Source organism: Marmota marmota, unplaced genomic scaffold, assembly GCF_001458135.2.
Source record: "Marmota marmota marmota unplaced genomic scaffold, marMar, whole genome shotgun sequence".
Classification (NCBI taxonomy): Eukaryota; Metazoa; Chordata; class Mammalia; order Rodentia; family Sciuridae; genus Marmota; species Marmota marmota.
In genome coordinates, this window is record NW_026000037.1 from 52,707,674 (window position 1) to 52,726,523 (window position 18,850).

At 33.1% G+C, this 18,850-nt stretch overlaps 2 protein-coding genes across 10 annotated transcripts in view; one reads left to right on the top strand and one right to left on the bottom strand.

Annotated features, from left to right (window-relative positions):
- LOC107136895 (sodium channel protein type 1 subunit alpha) overlaps nt 1-18,850 on the bottom strand; it is a 939,664-nt gene that overhangs the window by 436,937 nt on the left and 483,877 nt on the right. The gene's annotated exons all lie outside the window — the stretch shown is intronic.
- Nucleotides 1-18,850, top strand: part of Csrnp3 (cysteine and serine rich nuclear protein 3) — a 189,918-nt gene that overhangs the window by 76,940 nt on the left and 94,128 nt on the right. The window contains exon 1 of one of the 5 annotated variants that reach the window (XM_048812415.1): nt 14,875-15,334. The exons of 3 other annotated variants lie outside the window; for them this stretch is intronic. The gene's annotated coding sequence lies outside the window, so the exon portion shown is untranslated. Of the gene's footprint in view, nt 1-14,874; nt 15,335-16,572; nt 17,145-18,850 lie in introns of those variants that run through there. One more of the 5 variants, XM_015479263.2, reaches the window with a different exon arrangement.

The following is an 18,850-nucleotide window of genomic DNA, read 5'->3' on the forward strand; positions in this document are numbered from 1 at the left end:
GAGAGAGAGAGAGAGAGAGAGAGAGAGAGAGAGAGAGAGAGAGAGAGATTTACTAGAACATAGACATATCCATTTGTTTATATACATTTACATATTTGTATATTTGTTTATCTACAGCTGCTTTCACATTACAACAGAGTTTAGTAGTTATGACAGCAACCATATGTCTTGCAAAAGCCTAAAATATTTACTATTTGGCCTATTACAGAAAAAAGTTTGTTGACCCTGTTATATATACAATTATATTCCGTGATAAACAATGTATACATTGTATAGTACAATTTCTGTGAAGAGAGAGGGAGAGGGTGTCAGAGGGGAAAAATGGGATCAAGGGGACATACATAAGGTATAGCCTTGAACAAAGTAAAAAGGATACTTCATCCTATGAAACTAGAGGAAAGGGTGATAGGATCGGGCAAATATAGATGGGCTTGTAGGTCTTGGAGGAGAAAAAAGCAGGTCTCCCCCCACAGCGCACACGCCACTCTCTAAGCTAAATGTGTTGAACTGTCATTGATCATGTCATTCTAGAGGACAAAAACTGTGTCGTGCTCATTGCTGCCTCCCGCAGCTCTCAGCACAGCGCCTTTCTTTCAGCCACTCTCACTAAATATTTAATTGAATCCCAGGTGAAACTCTATTATAAGCACATTCCTAGAAACTTCTGCCCTTAGGGCCTTGCATTTAATTCTCTTACTATCTAGGCCCACATTTATTAAAGTTTGATGTTATGTTTAGAAGTGTGAAGGAAATGGGAGCTGGATTCTATTTAGTTAATTTTCAGCTTGCTAAACAGAGTCAATACAGTAGTAGGGAGTTAACATATCTGTTAAAATCAACCAATTTTTTCATAATTTTTTTAAAGCCCAGTTCTGTAAGTCACTGAAGGGATTTGGGAATAAGTACTACACAAAAGTAAGGTAGGATGCAGATTTTTCAAAAGGCAATAATAATATAAAAAAGAAAATAAGAACCATAAGGAGAGTCGAGAATTTAAAAGAAAAAAATGATACTTATGGAGTAGTAGATATAGGTAAACAGTCATTTTAATTGGTCAGGATGTTGGGCTTTTGGAGTCCAACTTCTGATGCCCTTGGGTCTGTATTGCTCAATCATAGCCTGGTCCCTGCTGGCAGTGGACCCACCTGAACCAATTTGTTGTCAGCCTGGACCTTAAAAGTATTGAAATTTATAGTTACTGATGATGAGTTACCCTAAAGCACAAAACAGTGCACATAATATGCTTGAGGTTTACCTTTTATTGTGGCATACGTGTTTTCTAAAAGGCTTTACAGAAGTCACTGAGCAATTTCCACTGCCTCTAGGGAACACACTATCTATAATTTAAAATTGATATTCACATTTTAAAAGGGTTTTTAGGAAAGAAGTCCATCATTTATTCTTTAATAAGGAGGAAATTTCCAGATAAAGTAATAGAAGAGTTTGTGAGATATATATACACACACACACACACAGAGTCTGTGTGAACGTACATATATTCACCCCAGTTTTGGCCAGATAGCTAAGCTCTCTTGTTTAATTAAAAAAGTAAACAGCATATATGTAAAAGTATCAATGATTTTGCCCATTATTCAATTTTATTTTGAATGTGAAAGTTAATTTTGCAAACGCTCAGTTATCTAGTGTTCTGTATTCCCCCAATAAATCTTATATCTTAAAGGGAGTTATACTGTGATGACCTGTAATGATATTCATCTTGGCATGATCATCCTCATCATTAATCTTCTAGTAAGCATAGATTGCTGGAAGGGATTCTCTAAAGTGACTGATGATAGTGGTATAGTTCCCAATGACAGAGGATATATCTATGCACAAAACACATGATATAAAAGTAACAAGGCACATTTTCATACTCCCATGTCTCAGCCTCTAATATGAAAACTCATCTATTTTATATACAATATAGCATAGACTTTGAAGTAAAGTGAAGAGAGATAGAGAAATGCAAGAAGAAAAAATGCAAATATATGCCTATTAATCAATTCATGAGAATTGGAATGTAGGAGTTTTAATTTCTTCTTTCTGCTTTCACTATATTTCCACATATACAAAATTTTGATTCTTTGATGCTTTACCACTTCAAAAAATGACTCTTGATACCAGAGAAAGACAGAGATTGGTCTGTGAGGGTGGAAGAAGCAGCAATAAAAAGTAGTCAGTCCACTGTTGATCTCTACATCACTTGTCCTAACTGGTATTCGACTTCTCATAGATAAAGAGAAATAGGATACGGTCATCAGTTGAACATGCTTTTTACTAAGCATCTTGTTTATTTGCTAACTAAAAAAACATTTAAATATATTAGACCAAGACAAATGTCGGGAAATTGACTTTAAAAAAATAACAAAACATGATTTACTAGCACATTGTTCTTCGAAGTAGTGTCGATGTCATCTACAAGTAAAGAAAAGAGATGTGTGATAAACCTAGCAGTTTTTCCCATAAGGAAAATCAGATTGTCTTGTCACAACGGTTAGCTTTGACACATTAGAATTTAAAGGAATGAAACTAAACAAAAGATCTATAACAACAAATACAAATATATTAAATGTATATTTTATTCATCTTCATATTCTCTTACATGTCCCATGTTATGGAATAACTCTGCATGTAGCAGTTTTTTTTAAACTAACAGTTCATTTCTATCCTCATTCAAACACAAAAGATTCCAATTAGGTCCTATTACTTTCCTTAGGGAACTGACAAATTATTTTATTATTTTACCTAAAAATTTCCTCCTGCTAAATGGTGGAAAGATTTTTTTTTCTCCTAAAAAATTTTAAGTGAGAATATCAATTTAAATGGTATATATATAGTCCTCCTAGAGGTAGAAGAAACTACACAGTGACTTCCAGAAAGTCATTTTGAATATGAGTCATGGTGCAAGTGTAGTGAAACAATTGGTCCATTACTATCCCGGGCTAGCACTCACCTCTTTTACAATTTTTATAACCACAGGGAACAATCCTTATCTATCCGTTGTTTTCCCTACATCCTCTGCCATCATGTTACTCTGGAACTAACCTGAGCTTTATACTCTTTTCTCTCTGCCTCTAAGCCATCTGGTTCCTGTTGAGTGCTCTGTGTATCCCCTACAGCCTTCTCATCTCCTCTGATGCGGTACAGCAAAACTGTAGAAAGCTTGACAGCAGTTTTGCAGCATTTGCTACCAAATTGACCTTCAGTTATTCAAATCTTTCAATTTTGGATGGGAAGGATTGTTGCTTAACAGTAACCAGGTGATGAAGTTCTATTAAAAGACAAAACTCAAAATATCAATGTACAATTTTGTTAACTATTCAATCAGATATAAAATGCAGGTCCTTATGGAAAACCAGACTTTTTCTGTTTATGTACTTGGCTTACAGATCTGTTTCTTTAGTGATTTGTCTTTAATCTCTTTAAACTGTTTGCTTCACTAGTGTTCATGATGTGATTTGGCTCACTGAAGATTACATTCAAGAAGCACAAAATGCTATTTCTTTTATAGTTAGTTATAGCTGTCCAATTTTACATAGAACATTTAGGGCCAAAAAAACATGCCTTTAAATACACATTTGCCTCATATAGAAGGAAATACTTTAATTCCTTATATTAGTTAATAAGAACTACCACCTGTCAAATTCTGCATTAAATAAAAAATCAAATTTCTGTCCTTAACAAAAAGCCATAACACTTCCATGAAGAGAGCTTTAGTCCAAACTAAGAAAATGGCCACTTGCAATCTCTGTGCCTTACTTTTCCCATCAGTGAAACCCAATAAAGTTACAAGTGGTCTTCCTACCTTGCATGACTACTTAAGGATGAAAGTAAATGTTTAAAACTTCTCAGGAGAAAATTTAAGTCGATCCAAAGGTCGAGTAAACTCAAGTTAGGAAGCACAAACTCCCTGAAAGGCCATATGAAATTTGGCTCATAAAGGGAGAATGGTTGAGATTTTTTTTTTCTTCTGCTCTCCAAGAATAATTTCTCACTTTTTCAATTCAGTAATGATTCTTCCATGTTTTTCGTGTTCTACAAAAAGCCATTTCAATTTTGGCAATTTATTCCCTGTATCCAAAATGGACTGTTCATTTAGATTTTATTCTCTCTGCTAATATTACAAAATTACATTTACTCTCTTTTCTGTGAATTTAATGCCAGTGTTTATACAACTGTTGCAATTCAGGTCACATTAGAATCTCTCTTGTCCTCGAAAATTTTCTACAAAAAAAAATGTTATTTTAATAGTTTTCCACAGCAAACTATGTTATCTTTTTCCTTAGCAGGAGGGGGGGGGGGCAGGGGCAGGGAACAGTGTGATAAACAAAAAGCCAATAAGGAATTTCTATTTTGTAAAGCCACTCTACTTCCCCCCCCCCCTTGGTTCTTCTCTTGTAAGTTTGGTTGAGGGTAAGGATTCTTATCAATCAGTGTCTCAATAAATATTTCTTATGTTAAATATGATTAAATCCCAGTGAAATTAATTGAATGAATCTAAATAAATAACTCTTCTCTATATAACAGTACTTAGCACATGGACTTAGATAGTTTTATTTGACACATGCTATGAATTTGACAGAAACTTCTGTTGACAGAAAGAGTACACTTAAAAGGATACATATTGGCAGATGTGTTGATCTAAAATGTGGACATGTTTGGAAGGGTGCATTTGAAAACCTTGAACAGCCCTCCATGTGCTCATATCCCTATTCAAAAGAAATCTACCTGTGACTCCAAAGATATTGCTAGATTTCCAAATGTGTGCAAATTCAAAGGGACCACTCTCGGTCATGGGAACAAGCTGAGGCACATCTTTTCTGCATTTGAAAGAGAAGAAAGGAAGGGAGAAGCATTATTGACAGTGGGGATGGTGCTTGAGTAAAAGGCCCAAGAAATTTTATCAGTAGGAGAAATTTTTAATAAGGCTGAAAATATGTTACCAGCTGTGGAACAGCTGCACGAAGGGAGAAGTTGCAAGACATCTCATCTGATCCAATTCTTGTAACTAATGTTGAGGAAGAAAAAGGGTTTGAGCATCTCCAACTTTTTGTCTGTTTTATTTATACAAGTTCAAGAAACACAAACTGGAAGCCAGCGTTAAACAATTTTCTGTTCTCAATCAAAAGCTTACCAGCATTGTCAAACATTCTCAAGACATCTGTCTCAAAACACATACACAGGAACTTGCTCAGTAGGGCTGAGCATTCCTTTGAGGAAAGGCTCAAGGTGATCTCTCAGGGTGTAAATATGAATAAGGAAGGGGCTTTATCCTTGAGATCCCAGCTTACCTGTGTCTTTTTAGAACTGCAAACACATTACAGTAATAGAGTATAGTGATTAGAGGAAGAGTTTACTTAGAGGAGGAGAGAAGAGAGTGTGAGAAATCAAAGGACAGTCTTACAGCAACTACTGTGCTATCGACTGACAATGGGCTTCTGTACCAGACAGTCCTATTTATAGCTAAAGGTTTATTGAGCAATTCTGATTAAAAGCTGCCCCTCACAATGTTGCCTGGGAAACATTCTCCAACAAGGTAGTGATTGGTTCTTTTTCAGTATATCAATCACTAACTGTAACAGAACTTACGATAGCATGTTTGGGTTCAGAAGTTTTCAACATGCGCCTGCCCTGAGGTAGCAAGGAGCAAGAGTTCAACTGCTGGACTTTTGCCTCCCAGGCACACTCCAAGCATAAGGGAAACTTAATATGAAGGCACTAATTTTCTTCCAATTAGATGCTGCTTTCACCCCAGGCCTTCTCTTTTTTTTTTTTCCTCTTTCTTCTTCTCTGTTTTTTTCCTCTATTAAATTGTAACGAGGACCTCATAGTGTACAGCTGTAGATTTTCTAAACTCTCAAGATCTTCCTCCAATTTAAACAAATACCACATCTCTCTAGTTGCCCTCACCAATTTGTGTGTGAAAATACAATCTCCTCCCTGCCCAGGCAAGTAAACTAATTTATTACAATGTGGGCTTTGCAGTTGAGAAGGGTCACTCAGTGACACCTTAATGTGCCATTTTCAATGGTCCCTTTTGGTCCTTGCTATTTGAGAAACACTGGGAATATATATGTGAACCTCTTTTAATACCTGGAAAGCTAATTTAGGAAGGCAGCCTTGTATATGGCTACTTGAAGAAAGTGTTAAGAATACTCATTGATCAAAAGCAATCAGGTCTTTGGGGATCCTAGCAGACAGTGAGGTATCCATCCAGCTTCAAATTCAGCCTAAGGGTGAAGCGTGGAAGCAGAAATCAATTTCCTTGAAATCTAAAAGGTTAAATTTACAGCAGTTGAAATTATTTAAGCAGCATTGCTATTTCTAAATGCTTTATTTTTAGTATTAAATTAGAGTATAGCCAATTTCAATAAAATTAATTCTATTAAATATTGTTTTTTATTAGTAACAGAAAATAAAAACTTGGAAAATACAGAAAAAGTCAAAGTATTCTATTGCCTAATTCCAAAAGATAACTGCTTTTTAAATTTTGATTGGATTTTTTCAATTTTTTTATGCTTCTGTATATCTGGAAAAAGGTCTTTTCTTAACATTCATAGGGGATTGATTACAGGACCTCCCTTTTGAAACCAAAATCTGGTTATGTTCTAGTCTCTCATATAAAGTGATAACAATATTTTGTATACAACCTGTACACAACCTCATATTTACTTTAAAGCGTCTCTAGATTATTTATAACACATAATACAATGTAAATAGTATTTAGGGAATAATTACAAGAAAAAATTCTGTACAAGTTCAGGACAGATGCATTTTTTCTTTAAACATTTCTGTCTGTTTGAATCTGTGAATGTGAAACCCATGGATCTGAAGGGCCAATTGTACTGAGATCACAGTGTGCATGCTGTTTTGTATGCACACATAATCCCTCAATTCTTTGAATCTCTTTTCAGTCTTATTCCATACATATTCTTTGTAATCATATTTGTATTTGTGATAATTTTTTTCACTAATTGTTATTTTGTAAGCATTTTTATTGTTTTTGCATAATTATGATTATGATTTTAATAGTTGATATTTCACTACATTGATAAACATTTAATGTATATTTAGGTGATTTCAATTTTTAAATCATTATATATGTGATTTCTTAAAATATCTTTGTACTTAAAAACTTCATTCTTCTTCCATAAAGCCATAAATTGATTGCTTTCACCTGACCCCACAGTGGCCATAGAGTACATAAATTGGAGCCACATATGTAATCATAGGCTTCCCTGGTCAAAGAAAGAATGTATAAATATGATGTAACAAACACATGTAGACTTTAAAGTCTACTGTGAGTGGGTGAAGAACAGTAGCAATGTGATGTCCATTTTTTTCTCAGCCATCATGGTCGCATGTCTTATAGATAATAATCCTCAGTAATGAAACAGACAAAAGTCTAAATCATGTTTAGGTCAACAAACAGTGCAATTGCTATTGTAGCCATGGTTGTCTGTAAAGTTATCAGGGATCATAATATTCCAATAAAATGTGTTTACACTTCCCCCTATTCTTAATCCCACATAGTTGGCTATTCACAGAAGAACTTCTTCAACTATCTAAAGAGAGTTTTTTGAGACTGTGATAAACATAACTTGTTTTTACTAGTTTGTTTACAAGGTTAATTGCTTTTCTCCAATGGCATATTGATGTTCTAAGCTAACACAGGTGTGAGAAAAATCTTTCAACCAGACCACTCAAATTAAATTCTAATATTGAAGAACATCTTCTAATATTGAAGAACTGATATGTACTACAATAACATATGTACATAACAATCAAACCCCAGTAAAATAAGGCTGCATAATCTCCTTCCCCCCATAAATAAAACCCAGAGCTAAACATGCTTGGATCATGGTTTCGTGTAATAGTGCTCTTTGATAAAAATAGACATGAATAATGAATACTAAATAGGAACCTGCCTATATGAACAAGAAAGGAAATGCATGCTTCATATCAAAGAAGCTGCCACTAGTGGTAACTGCAAGCCCCGGAATTAAGCTCATTAATACGTTTGCCCAAAGGAGAAATCTAATTTATTTCTTGTATTTATTCATGTTGTATGATTAATATAAAGCACGGAGGTGGATTTTTTGATCAGGAGCATGATTTTAATCTGCATAGAACACTTTTATATGGTTTTCTTACATAAACACCACAATTAAATTCAACTGATGCTATGCCAAATTCAAAATTGCTTTGTGAAAAAGGCAACCACTCATTCATCTTCCTTCCTTCCTTCCTTCTTTCGCACTGGGAATTGAAATTAGGAGTGTTTTACCACTTATCTATGTCCCTATCCTTCTTTATTTTTTTTATTTTGAGACAGAATCTTGCTAAATTTGGGATTCTCCTGCCATAGCCTCCGGAGTCTTTGGATTATAGGCATGTGTTGCCACACCCCGCTCTTAGGTTTTTCTTAATCTTTAATTATGTCCCTAAGAGAAATTCTGTTCTCTTAAGTTAGCTGTGTTGGAGAAAATTTGTATCAGGGTAATAGATTTTGTCTATGAGTTCTTCTACCAGGCAAGGTGAGGCCAATAAAACTTCTCTGTACTCTTGCCTGGTACATGGTAGGTGCTCTAAGCTAACACAGGTTAGCAATGAATGGATCCACACATGTAAGCTGTTTCTTGTATTTTTAACCTTAGTTAATGGTATCATCATCCATTCCGCATTCTGTCCCCTAAATTAAAAATTCTCTATTCAAAGTTTCCTTCTCCTTAAGTCTAAGCTTCAGTTGATATGTTCTTTTCTCAAAATTTTTCTTCTCCATCCCAGGGCAACTGCTATCTTTATTCAGAGATATATATAATTACAGAAATTTCAAACCTAAAAACCACAAATATAATACAGCCATTTAAATACCCTATATGACAATGGACTCTAAGATGAGTTCCAAACAGCCTAGCATTACAAATGCACAAACCCATCAAGATCAAATGAACTTACCATTTTCAAATTGAATATTTTAGTTTTCTTCACACATATATTAATCATGTCTCCAAATCCATATATATCCTAGACCTTCTGCCTAGAATTATTTTTCCACAAAAGAACTCCTACTATTCCCTTAAGATTTATTTTCCATGTCACCTCTTCTGCAAAGTCCACCATGATTATTTTGACTCATATGGCCAGTGGAGCCACACTGGTTTGAATACACTCTACCTGGGTTTGAATACTGACTTTGTCAGTTGGTAAATCACTTAACTAATCCATACACTCATTTAGTTCATCAAAGAGATGGTACAAGTAGCTATCTCAGAGATGCGTTGTAATGGTTATTTTATTTAATTATTTTGTGTAAAGCACTTTGGTCTTAGTAAGTGCTTGATATCCATGAGCTTTTTTTGGATAGCATAGTGTACTCCTGTTTTTATGTTCTTATATATTCTTCAACTATAGGATCTACTTCTTTATGCTATGCTTCTTTATATCTGTCTGTCTCCAGATGGAAAGTCGTTTAGCTTGTAGACTACAACATTCATATCTCTAACATGTTAGAACACCAAACTCAGTTCTAAGCATTAGTACTCAGTAAATGCAAAGTGAACGAATTAATGAATTCATATAAATAATGTGAAAGCTCTTTGTATGCGTCTATTATACAAATCAAATTGTATTTATTCTGTTAGCCAAGAATTTGTGAATATTTATTGGCAAAGTAAAATATAAACAACTTGTTTTTCCTTATGTCTTGACCCTAAAGCAGTTTTGTAACCCTTTTAGTTATGGTGCAACATTAATATTGTCATGGAAAAGCCATTGGTCCTCTTAAATTATTCTTTTATTTTATGTGCTAAACTCTGTTTGATTTTAGTTTATGCCATTTTGCACTATCATTTTATTTTGTCCCAAGTGAAATTTCTAACTCTGCATAGGAAGAAATCATTATAATTATCTTTGATGGTCACAAAGAAATAAATATATCCTTGTGTTCTCTGAGAGGTATGCTTTATTTGTGCTTTTCTCTCCTGATAGATGTTGTTTTCTAATGCTTTTGTACTGACAGAGATTGAAGAGTGGGGTGGGAGAAATCAGGATATCTTTTCCTCCAGGTTACTTTGCATAGAGACTTCTTTACAGCCACATTCAAATGATTTATGTACATATTGTACATGCTGTGGCGGTAATTATAGAGCTGTTCCTACTATTTAACCTGCATCGTTCTGAGTGGCTGTTCACTGGGTGCTAAAATTAACATCGACTGCTTTGGTAGTCTTATATTTAAATATAATGAAAAATCAAAAGAATAAACCTCTAGTACTCTTGTTTACTTTGACAGGTAATGGTGGTGTGCATGTGTGTGTGTTCATGAGTGTCTGTGTATGTGTTTCAAGTCTTAGTTTGCACTACCCAGAATTACCTGTTGTTTTTCTTTATCTTTGCATATATATTTCCTTTCTCTACACTAACCGCCTAGCTTAGAAGAAAATGTGAATAGTTTCCTTCATGTTCCTTATTTAAAAAAGGTCTTCTTTTAAAGTGACCAGCTTCCCAATCACATTAGTATTTGATGATAGCTATTTTTCCACAATATTTGAAAGTTGAGAAACTGAGACTAGTAAAACTCAAAATGCCTGTGACATTATTCAATCTAACCAAACTAGTTTAGTTGTCTCTACTTTTAGATCTAACGGGTAGCGGAATCATTGAAATCATTGACTTTTCAAGGCTGTAAGTGAGATCAGAGGCCAGTTTATTGAACTGATTTTTAAATATCCTCTCTCTCTTTATTCTGGTTTCCTTTCTACTCTTTCCTTAGTCATCATCTCTAGTTCGGGCCTTCATCAGTACTACCCATCTTTTTATCATACACCTGATGCTTCTCCATTGCTCTACCTGGCTATCCTTCTCCTCCACTGCTGACATTGTCTTGAGGCATTATATTGACCATACCTCATATCTTATCCTGTGGGACCTCACACATCTTATGTATGTAGTAAAAATCTCCTCATCTTAAACTTCAGGATACTCTAAAAGCAGACTTTTTTTTTTTTTTGCTAGTTCTATATCCCAGCATGTGGCTCAATCTCATGTCACGCAACTCAGAGTTCTTCTCATGATAGTTGGAAAAGCTCTTGTCCTTGTTTTTGTGTATTTCTCAAAGTATCTGTTTAGAGCTAGGAATTCTCTTTTCTCCCAGAGAGCAGAGGTGACTTCTCAGGGAAACCAGTCCATTTACACAGTAGCTCAGGGATCCTGGAGAGAGGGTTTCAAGAGGTTCAAAGTGAAAGCCTCAGTTTTTTTTTTTAGAAACTATCCTTGGAATATCCAGAACATCACTTGAGCAATCTCTGATGATTAAGCAAATCATGAAGGCCAACTACAAATAAAGGGAAAAGATATTGGACTCTAGTTTTTGATGGAAGAGTGATACAAGAATAGCAATATATAATAGCTACAAATATATGCTTTATTATGAGAGAAATATTATCTCTTAGATAAGATTCAAAGGAAAATTAATAATTGGACATTTGATAAATGATATTTGATTATAGCAATGATTTTTCTGACTTTAGGTGACTATAGAAAGTAGAAAGTATTGATTTTCCATAAAATGCACATTCAGTTATTAAAATATTCACACTTGAAAAAAGTCTCTACATAACCACCTTCTGATAACATGCTAAGCATTTCTTTTCTTTTCTTCTCATTGTAGAGACTGTAATCTTCTTGGGAACAGTTCATATTTCATTTTTATATCACTAGCAACTGTTTGGTACATGGAAACTTCTCAATAAATGTTTGTTGAATCAAATTGGTCTTGGATTTTGAGGCTGATTGGGTCAGCTTACTGACTTCTCTGATTTTGCAGTGAAGGAGGATGAAATGCAGCCTGTTCTATGTTGAATCCAACAGGAGGTACTGGTGGATATATCAATTTATATGGCTCCAGGAAACATAGGCAATAGTGTCAATAAATATTCTTTAATGCAGTAGAATGTTTAAGAGAGCATTCATTTAGTATAATTTCCATGTCTGTGTTTCTGCAGGAACAGGATAGCAAATATTTTAGTTTATTTCTGGTAAGTTTTGGCTGTTTTGTAGGAAAGGGGAATGATTCTATGATGCCAATTTCCCTGTAGAGAAAAAACAAGCTAATAAGCATCAAGCCTGGGGAGGTAGTTCAGTGGTAGAATACCTGCCTAGCATGCCCAAGGCCCTGGATTCAATCCCCAGTGCCACAAAAGAGTCGATATCAAGAGTTTAAGGATTCTATCCAATTCACATTTTCACAACTTTTAATATGGTAAAGTGAATTAAAACATCCTTCAATCTTGGATGTAATTTGCTTCCTTAAACTGTGATCTGTTTCTTTGTTCATTTCAAATTTAAAGAACACTTGGCTGATGAAATTGTTATATAAATCAGAAGCCTGGTTGTTCAGTGTATAATGTGGGAATCTCTGCTGCAATTCTCTTGCTGCACTGCTGAGAGAATTCCAGAATTTTGATTGGATAGATGGGTATGTTTTGTTGTTTAATCCTGAGGCAATTTTATGAAATTTCACATTTTTTACTAAATGTATTTCTCTTTTTTTATGACTGTATTAGAAAAAAATAATCGTATCTTCTTTCCAAAAGTTCTATCTACTATATGTTTCTGTGGTATTAACTCATTTAGAAATTATTTTAAATATTCATTAAAACTTTATATCTTTTCATTTTATTACTATTAACTGACAGTGCTTGTTTTAGCTAGTTCAGAGAATTGAGGTTTAAAAATGTTGCTATATATTTCCATGAAATACTTTTCAAAGGATTTCCTGTTCTTGGTTTTCAGACATGAAATCTAAGCCATTAGATGCTGCAATAACTCACCAAGGTCATTTAAGACAATAGTAGACCTGGGAAGATTATTACTATTTCATGATTCATTCTGCCTTTTCCTAGATCCTTCTAGTTCTGGTGTCTGCCTCTAAATATATTTTTCCACATTAATGAATTTAACAGACTCTTACATTTAATACTTTAATATAGGTACAGTCTTTCCATTGGAGATTCACTATTCAACTGGTAATTTCTTTTAATTTTATGATCATTATATTTACGTATAGTTAGTTATTGTTAAATTGTGTTTTTCACATATATGTACATGAAATTTGCACATGTGTATTTCTTTCCAATTTTACACCCTTTGTCTCCCCAACGCACATTACTCAATAATCAGAAATCACTTGGTTTTCTCCTGATTCTTTCCTTCCATTTGGAACCATTTTATTTTACTGTTCTGAAGTAGTGCAGTAAGAAAAAAAATGGCTGCCTTTTGTTTATTTCCTTGTACATTAGCATGATGACATCATCAAGGATATTAACTAGAATGTACACATCTTTAAGAACCCAGAGGTATGCTGTAAGCTAGAAACACTGTTTTCTTTTTGCTTTTAATGCCCCAAGATTTTGTAGCTTCAGCATAGCTCTTGTGTGCAGAGGGGAAAATAAATATAAGCATTTTGGAACAAATGCATTAAAGGGGTGGCATTTAAAACATATCTGAATAATTCTTTCAATGTTAAAAAAAAAAACCATTGTTTGACTTCTGAGACATTCTGGGTCAATGTTAACACCTCAAATAATATTATAAAGAAAACTATTAAATAATTCTGTTTCAAAACTGAGCTATTTAACCACATTTGCCTATTCTAGTCTAAAATTACTTTTAAATTTTTAATTTATAAAAAGTTTATATTATAATGTTTTTCAGAAAATAATTTCTTATTGACCAAAGGCTTAAGTATGTGTATATATATATTTATAAACATATATGTTTATAAATATATATATATATATATATATATATATATATACACACATATATATACATATATGTGTATGTATATATATGTATATTCAGTGTTTAAAGATTAATTACTGAATTATTTAGGCACCATTAAAATGCACTGTATATCTTACTATACAGAAAATTTACTTTCTGATCATTATTTATGGAGCTTCTGACTGTTCCTTCTGAGCTCTTTATTGCACTTTGCATGTATGACATGCAAAATTTTCACTGAGACTTACATGTAACAACCTTTCAAATACCTATTCAGTTTAGGCAGATTATTAGAGTAATAAGAAATAGATGTTTTTCATTGCATTTTAATAACTAAATTTTTTTTAAATTTGGAAATTCACAATCCATTTTCAATTTTTAAGAAAATTATTTAGGTAATTTAAAAATATTTTTAGACAGATAATATGACAATACACAGAAACACACATTGTAAATTTATTAATACAATATCCATGTAACAGAAAATTCCTGTAAATGTTGAGAAGTCATCTCTGAAACTACTTGTTAGCACTGAAATCAGATAAGATAAACCAGATGCTTTATTGAAGTAAGCTCTAAAATAAGTTACTGCAATTTTAAGAATTAATATGAACCATATGTCCTTTAGATCTTTAACTTGAAATTTTCATTGTTCTTTTAAGTCAGCTGTTCTAGGAATGTGTCATGTTTTGAGAAGATAAATTAATCATCTACCTCATTTATATACATCAATAAAAAGCACTCACTCTCTCATCTACCTTATCAAAAGGAATTAGTATATCCATTTTTATTCATATATAGTGTGTTTCAATGATTGAAATTTTTACTGAGGAGATATTGAGGGAATCAGCTCTTATTCTTTTATAGGATTAAAAAAAAAACCTCCAAGAAAAAGAAATGCCAGCAATCAAAAGGTTAAAATGCCTTGTCAAATCATCCATTAGAGCTAGGCTCTTCAATAACATTTGTACAACAGTACTTTCAGAATGCATAAGTAGGAAATAGATTTTTACAAGTTCCCCTTCTTTAAAATATTATTCAGTCTCTATTAAAATAAAATCTAGTTAACTTTTTTGAATGCTTGCTTAAACATGTTTTACAATAATAATAATAATAAAACTTCTGCAGGGATTTCCATAAGTTGTGCTACATTATTGACTTAGAGCAGCTTCTTAATCTGTTATTTCTTCCTCCTAGTAGACCTCAGCTGATAAAAATATCCATAGACACAGCGGAGTCAGTGGCACGCCTGGCTTTCTCAGACAAAACTCCATGTGATCACATATAGGCAGCCTCAGCGAGGCTGATGCTGTGCAGCAAGCAGTAGGTAATGAGTCTTTGTGCAGAGTGAAGCTCTTGTCGCTGAACAATAAAGCATATGGTACCAGCAATAAAACACAGGGCTGGGAAATTTAAGAAGATTCCGCTGAACCAGGAAGGACAGTGCCTTCCGTGATACTGGCACATATTATGAAATGATAATCAATTTATTTTGGATTCTAATGAATAAAGAGTGCAAGGACTAAGACTACAGCTATTTGAACAGGTCAGTGATTTCATCAATTTCTCCAACACTTCCTTATATTAGATTGAATTTAAATTAGGATAAGCTGATGTGTGTTTTGCCTTAAACAAAAACTTTGCAAGATATTTGTAATATGTTATTATGAAGGATGCACTTGAATTGACCCAACATGCTTAAATTTTTGATGGAATTAGATAAAACAGAATAATGTCAATAGCATTATATTAAACTGAAAAGTTATTTATTCTATTTAAAAATTCATGGCTAAGGAAAAATTCATCCAATAATTTTTAATCTTCTATGTATGCAGAGATTATATAAAGCAGAATACTATTAATAAATAGCTCAAGTAAAAAGCTTCAAATTAATTTTTCCAGTATTAAAAATTCCTCATTGTAATAGTTTATGTCATATAAATTAGAGGATAAATCATTCAGAATTTATTGGTGTTTTTGAGTATACTGGGAAAAGGTTTAAAATATTTAATTAAAAAAATTTTTTAAACAAGGAAATTTTGAAATCATTAAAATTTTACACTTTAATAATGTTGTCTATTAATTTGTGTCTTTTATTTTCTGAGTTATGTTTCTTTGACAATTGGAAAAGATTAGTGCATAAAACCTTTTATTTCATAGACATTATTCACAAATGGAAGAAAACAAATTAGCTTAATTTTATAAACAGAAATGGATTAATTATGTGATGATGCATATTTCTATTGGTTCACCATTTAGTAATGGAGAATATATGCTTTCAGGTATATTTATCAAAATATGTACCTATGACCTTTATTTAGAAAATAACCACTTCATAGGTTATAAGCAATAGAGAAGTTTATGTTTCAGATAGAGAAATTACTGTGTGAAGGAAAACAAGGGAAGAAATAGTTCTAGCAAATAATAGCACAACACTGAAAATCTTTGCCAAAGACGGAGAAGCATTACTGCTTTGTGAATTTTTAGATTTAAATACATAAACTTTGATTTACCTTTTTACTGGTGTATTCTTTTAAAGACATCTTGGGAACTAAATTCTTTACAATTAATTTTTGAACACCATTTAGGATGATGGTCTCTAAGGTACTTAAGCATATTTAGCATTTTGTGGAATTACTGTAGTGACTTTATGTATTTGTATGGTGCCTAATATAAATTTGTTGCTGTTAGATGCTGTTGAAACCACAACAAAAAAAAAAATACCCATGGGTCTAATTGTATTCATAATACATATTTAATTTTTTTTTAAAAGCTATGTCTCCAAAAGAAAAGAAGTTAATGAAAATTTTAAATTGGCCTTCTACACATATTTAAATGAAGTATTTGACTATTTGGGTTTCCTTGGTTACCACAGTAGCTGCAGACAGCTTCTTATGGTGGGGAGAGGGAAAGTAGTGAGAGCAGGACTCCAAATCAAATGCTAAATTTGTTTATCCATTAATAGAGGTGGGGGAATGAGATGCCGAAAGCCCAGTATAAACCGTGCCCACTCCCCATAGCATATCCCTGTTCTCCCGTGATTCAGGTATCTTGGCAGAACTGCAGTTCCACAATCCCTTACCCAGCATTCCGTTTCAGCTGCTGGAGGACTGCCTGAACCGTATGCAAATGAGACCAGCTCGCAGGCTTTGACTGCAGAAGCGAAAGGAGGGGGGCAGAAGGGAGTTCAAAGGTCACAGAGCTGGTGGAAAGCTGGATCAGTTGCCCGAAAAAAAAAAAAATGTATACTAGGTTTCTCTGCAGCAGGGTTTTGCAGCAGTTAAATGAAGTGTGCTTTATTTCTGAGACTGGAAATTTTACATCGTGTGTGCCGTAGTCATTTAAAGTGCCTACAGGTACGGTGACATTTCGTGATGCGCCTGATTTTACTTCTGTTGAAAACACTGATGGGGATTGGCTGTTTAAATTCATTGTGACAACTGGCTGGGTGTTGTTGGTTTCCGGGCTTTCCTTAACTAGTTTATTCTTCATTTGTCTTTTTCTTAATGTTTTCTCTATTTGAAACTTGGTTTTTTTTTTTGTTGTTGTTGTTTTTGTTGTTCTGATGTAATAATTTCATGTGAAAAAAAAATGGTTTGGGGCTCCTGAATAATTCCTTTTTGGTATAAGTTTTTGATTGTAGAGAGCTGTTTGAGTTGAAACATTTAAATAAATAACAAGACTTTCAATTTTTAGTAGACTTTCACATTTTCTAAGACATGTATTTTAAATAAGAACTGAATTCTTAGCCTAAAATTCTTGTGAGGTTATCTGGAATTAAATAATGGAGTTCTTTTGTTCATATTCTACACAACATCATAAGGACAGTTTTGATAAATTATATTTTCATTTCATGTTAAGAGCAGGTTTGGTTTTGAGAGATTTTGTTCCATGTTTTTATTGCTAAACAGCTTATCAGAGAAGTATTTCTTATTTCTGGGTTGGAGACCTAAAATCCTTCTTTGCTTTTTCTAATTGTTATTAATGTTCTTTGGGACTTTTCAGACAATTCTGTTTGATTCAACATGTTCAACTTCCTATAACTTCTGTTTTCATTTAACTCTGGATTGTAAAGTGATCCTCATAAATATGACAGACAGGACAAAAGTCCTTTTTTTTGTTTTCCCCAGGAACTAAATATCACACTTTTGTAAAATGTGTGATTACATCATAGTAAAGCCTGTCCTGCACCAAACAAATGTGTACTCACTTTGATTGTTCATATTACCTTTTGATTTCCAAAACATATTTTTATATAAACTTAAAGCAGCATTATCCAACTATGTTTATTCATATCATTAAAAATTCAAATGTATCAATTTATCAGTTACAATGTTTATGAGAAAAAATATAATTTTCATTTGCATCAAGCAAGTGTGCACTTATCTATATTACTTGTATATATGTATGAAAATATGTTGGAAAGATGAAAAGGCAGAATAGCATTTAGTCATGAAATTATTGCTTTATGCTTTTATATTTGCACAATGTATTTAAAACTGCATTTTATGAAGAACTACTGCATATTTAGATAAACTGAACTACTTTTTTTTGTACTGAAAAGAGGGAGCTGATTTTATTTTAGTGATTAAGATGTGCTAGTTTGGCAACAATATCTTGTATTTTAAATGGAAGAGAGTTCGACAGGGGTGGAGGGTGGGGGTGGGGGCTAAAACAGGAGGATGACCATTTAAAACAATGGAGGACAATTATTTCAAATATTTAAGAAATTCACTTTGTAATGGTTATTCATTGCCAGATTCTCACTCTTTATCACTTTAGGGGACATTATGACATTTTTCTAGGGTCTTGAGTTAACTTAGGAAAAGGAATTCAGATTTTGTGTGTTTTTGAAAAATGCAGAAACTGACATTTTTTTCTAAATTCTTTTTCTTTTGAAACTTTCAAGGAAATATATTTCTAATAAATTGTTTCCTTGTTCAGTTGATCAGAATATGTTGACCTCTGGTCCAAACAATATTTGTAGATTTTGCCATCATATATACTATTGTGATTTATATGTATATATATATATATATATATATATATATATATATATATA